Source organism: Anolis carolinensis, chromosome 2 (assembly GCF_035594765.1).
Source record: "Anolis carolinensis isolate JA03-04 chromosome 2, rAnoCar3.1.pri, whole genome shotgun sequence".
Taxonomy (NCBI): domain Eukaryota; kingdom Metazoa; phylum Chordata; class Lepidosauria; order Squamata; family Dactyloidae; genus Anolis; species Anolis carolinensis.
The window spans coordinates 158,401,801-158,406,688 of NC_085842.1; positions in this window are offsets into that span (position 1 = coordinate 158,401,801).

Genomic DNA, 4,888 nt, shown 5'->3' on the forward strand with positions numbered 1-4,888 from the left:
TTATTTTATTTGAACTGGATTATATGAGTCTACACTGCCATATAATCCAGATAAACTGGATTTTATATGGCAGTGCAGATGGAGCCTTTATCTGTTCACTGCTGTAGCATGGAGAGATCAAGAAGGGAAAAGGAGGTGATCTGGAGGTTTTAAAGGGCTATAAACTGGACTTCTTCCCTTGCTGTAAGCCTCTCATTACATCAGGGCTTGACATGCTCTGGGTCTGACGGACAGTGCGATGCTGTTTTGGGCTCCAGCAAGGAGATGCACTGTGTTGCCATGGTGCCATTTTGGCAGAGAGCAATGTTGCATCATTCCTGATCATCTTTTCTGAGGGGTGAGTTTGCTGTTTGAGGAGTATTCTCCCCCCCCCCCCCCCCCCCCCGCTAAAACCTACTGAGGATCACTAGGAGGTGGTTGTCAGGGTTTGTATCACATCAGTGGGTTTGTGTCACATCAGTGGAGCTCCCAAGATTCACACTAGACCCTCATCAAGGGCTGTAACTTGTGGATCATATAGTTCACAGGGGAGCGCAACATGATGTCGGAGACCAAATAGCAAAAGACAGAAAATGGCATTTTCTGGCACTAGAAGCCTTTTATGAATGATTTTACGGTTTAGTATGGGGTTAGTGTCCTTTATCTAAAATGTTTAAGGCCAGAAATATTTTGGATTTCGTTATATCTGGGTGGGGGTCATGAGGGGGTGTCAGAGGGGTCACCAAAGACCATCAGAAAACAACTTTTTTCTGATGGTCTTAGGAATCCCTTTGGCAGAGAAGGCTGAAAATCTCTTCGCCAGTCCTTCCCTTTCTTTTTTTGAAACAGTTGGTGAATCCTCCCACCAGAAGCCCACTTTGCCCGATTCTATCGTTGGTGGGGTTCAAGGGGCTCTTTTATTGTAGGTGAACGATAAATCCCAGCAACTACAACTCCCAAATGACAAAATCACTCCCCCCCCCCCAACCCCACCAGTATTCAAATTTGGGCGTTTTGGGTATTTGTGCAAATTTGGTCCAGTAAATGAAAATACATGCTGCATATCAGATATTTACATTATGATTCATGACAGTAGAGAAATTAACAGTTATGAAGTAGCAATGAAAATAATGTTATGGTTGTGGGTCACCACAACATGAGGAACTGTATTAAGGGGTCACGACATTAGGAACATTGAGAACCACTGCTTTAAGGAGTAACAGAGCCCCCGGTGGTGCAGCGGATTAAACTGCTTAGCTGCTGAACTTGGTGACCGAAAGGTCAGTCGTTCGAATCTGGGGAATCGGGTGATCTCCGCTTATCAGCCCCAGCTTCTGCCAAGCTAACATTTAAAAACAAGCAAATGTGAGTAGATCAATAGGAATCGCTCTGGCGGGAAGGTAATGGCGCTCCATTCAGTCATGCCGGCCACATGACCTTGGAGGTGTCTACAGACGATGTTGGCTCTTTGGCTTAGAAATGAAAATGAGCACCAACCCACTGGGTCGGGTTGGTGTCAGGGGAAAATTACATATCAAAAATTACTTTCCAAGCTCTGACATTTTGTAGTGTAGCCTAAAAGTCATAGAATCATAGAATAGTAGAGTTGGAAGAGACTTCATGGGCCATCTAGTTCAACCCCTTGCCAAGAAGCAGGAAATCACATTCAAAGCATCCCCAACAGATGGCCATCCAGCCTCTGCTTAAAAGCCTCCAAAGAAGGAGCCTCCACCACACTCCGCAGCAGAGAGTTCCACTGCTGAACAGCTCTCACAGTGAGGAGGTTCTTCCTGATGTTCAGGTGGAATCTCCTTTCCTGTAGTTTGAAGCCATTGTTCCGCGTCCTAGTCTCCAGGGCAGCAGCAAACAAGCTTGCTCCCTCCTCCCTATGACTTCCCCTCACATATGTGTACATGGCTATCATGTCTCCTCTCAGCCTTCTCTTCTGCAGGCTAAACATGCCCAGTTCTTTAAGCTGCTCCTCGTAGGGCTTGTTCTCCAGACCTTTGATCATTTTAGTTGCCCTCCTCTGGACGCTTTCCAGCTTGTCAACATCTCCCTTCAATTACGGTGCCCAGAATTGGACACAGTCCTTTTTCTCTCTAGGCGTGAAGCTCTTATCCACCCTAACTGCAACCTTTCCCTTTCCCTTTCCCTCTGCTGTATTGCACAGCACAGCCAAATAGACTTGCAACTAGGGGGAGGTTTTGGGGACACACACAGCAGTATTCCTCTTCCACTGAGAAGGATGAACGTGCGTTGTTTTTCACCTTGAGCACAGAGATTAGCTGGAGCCCATCCTGGCTGCCAGAACGCGCTGCCAAGAAGCCTCCCTCCCCTTTCCTCCAGCTGTCTCCCATCTGAAAGGTGTGGGTGGGCAGAGAGTAATTGGCGCAGGGCTGCCAGCATCTCTCTTTTCTCCTCCTCCTTGCCCTCAGCAGAGGAGATTTCGGAAGCTAGAACTGCAAAGGGAAAAGCCCAGGCGCTGTCTTTCTCTGTGCGGCTGTGCTGGAGACGGAGCCCTCTGACCTCTTCCCATTGATCGGCCTAAAGCAGGCCTCATCATCTTGTTAATGAAAGGGGAGTGGAGCAAATGCAAGGAGGACCACGTGGCCAGGCTGCATCTGCGGCAAAGGAACAGGCATTCCCAGGGAAGCAGCAAGGCTGGGGACGCAAAGCTGGCCTTGCTGTCCCTGTGATTATTGGCTTCCCAAGCAAGCATCCCACGCAGAAATAAGGCGTTTTTTTCAGAGAGGCATAAACCTTCCAATCTGAAAACTAGAAAATTGATGTAATTCAGTGTGAATGTAGTTCCCCATTTTACTGCCAACTCCCGTGTGGATGAATGGATGTGTGTATAGGGAGAAAAAAGAGAAAGAAAAAAATGTGCCTTCAATTGCCTTTCAACTTATGTTGGCCCTGTGAATTTCACAAGGTTTTCTTGGGCAAGGAGCCCCTGGTGGCGCAGCGGATTAAACCACTGTTGAATTTACTGACGGAAAGGTTGGCAGTTAGAATTCAGTCATGCCAGCCACATGACTTTGGCGGCATCTACGGATAACACCGGCTCTTTGGCTTAGAAATGGAGATGAGCACCAACCCCCAGAGTCAGACACGACTAGACTTCATGTCAGGGGAAAACCTTTGCCTTTGCCTTTCTTGGACACGGAATACTCAGACATAGCTAGATGCCATTCCCTTGCTCTGAAAAACAGCTCACAACTGGTATTCATTGGTGCTTCCTCTTCCAGCTGCTAACCAGGACTAGCTTCCCAGATCAAGCAGGATCTGTCACCTTTAGGATATTAGGATATTCATGTGTATGTACATGTTGCAATGTGTCTTCAAATTGTTTCTGACATATGCTGGCCGTCTCACAGGGGTTTATTGGAAATATTTGTTCAGAGGCGGTTTCCCCTTGCCTCTGTCTGAAGCTGAGAGATTATGACTTGTCCAAGATCACTAAGTGGGTTTCCATGGTCAATCAGGGATTCAAATCCTGGCCCTATAGCCAGACACTCAAACCACTACACTGGAGTACCCTACCTTCAACAGTGGCATATGCAGCCTTGGAGCATAGTGGAGTCTCATTCTCTGGTGGTTTCTAAACAGAGGCTGGATGGCCATCTGTTGGGAAGGCTTTGATTATGTATTCATGCATAGGAGAATGCAGTTGGACTGGGTCACTTTTGGGGTTTCCTCAACTTAGAATTCTAAGTGTCATCTTGCCCTTTGTCTCAGGCCTTTTATAGTCATAGAATCATAGAACCAGAAAGGGCCTCACTGGTTATCAAGTCCAATGCAGGATCTCCAGACAGACGAGAGCATCCCCAGCAGGGAGCTGTTCAGCCTCTTTTTGAAGACATCCAGAGAAAGAAACCCCACTAGGCATCTAGAGACTTGGTTCCATTGGCAAACTGCTTTTATTGTCTAGAGCAGTTGTTCTCAACCAGTGGCCGGTGGTCTGCAAGACAGAAAAGTGGTCTATGGGGGTCTTTCACAGAAAGCTGGTGGCTCATCCTGGCTCTGTCAACTGCTGTAAATCATTCATTAATTTTAATGCATTTTAGTGGATTACCGTATTTCCCCTAAAATAAGACCTCCCCAAAAAATAAGACCTAGTAGGGGTTTGGGGGGGGGATTGCCAAATATAAGGCCTCCCCTGAAAGTAAGACCTAGCAACTAAGGCTGCAGCAGAGTTCCATTGGGAAGCATGGCTGCAGGGCAGAAGCAGCACTCATATATACACACCGGAGGGAGGGAGAGAAAGTGCTTGCTGTCCTTGCCTTGCCTGTCCCTCAGCCTCCGTGGCTGCTGCTGCGCTGCCGTTTCTTCCTTCCGAGAGAAGGCTCCGTCCTGGCCATGCTCCCTTCGCCCCCAAGGCTTCTGATTGGCTCCTGGAGCCAGGGCAAGGGAGGGTGGGAGGGAAGGAAGAGGGCTTGAACACCCTTTCGACTAGTCCTGCTCTTTCTGTTTCTTAAAGGTACAGGACGCATAGGGATTCTCCTCTCATCCTTATTCCTATCCTATGCCATGAAACTTATTATTTTATACTATTATTCTATTACCATATTATTATCATATTTTGTTACTACTATTATATCCCATTATTATATTATCCTATTCATATATTTTATATCATTATATTATATTTTTCTATTATTATAATATTATTATTATATTATTATTATATTATTATTATATTATTCTATTATATTTTCATATTATTATTCTGTTATTATTATATTCCATTTTATATTATCCTATTAATATATTTTATATCATTATATTCTATACTATTATTCTATTATATTATAATAATATTATTTTTATTATTAGCATATTCTGTTATTATTATATTCCATTTTATATTATCCTATTAATATGTTTTATATCATTCTATTCCATT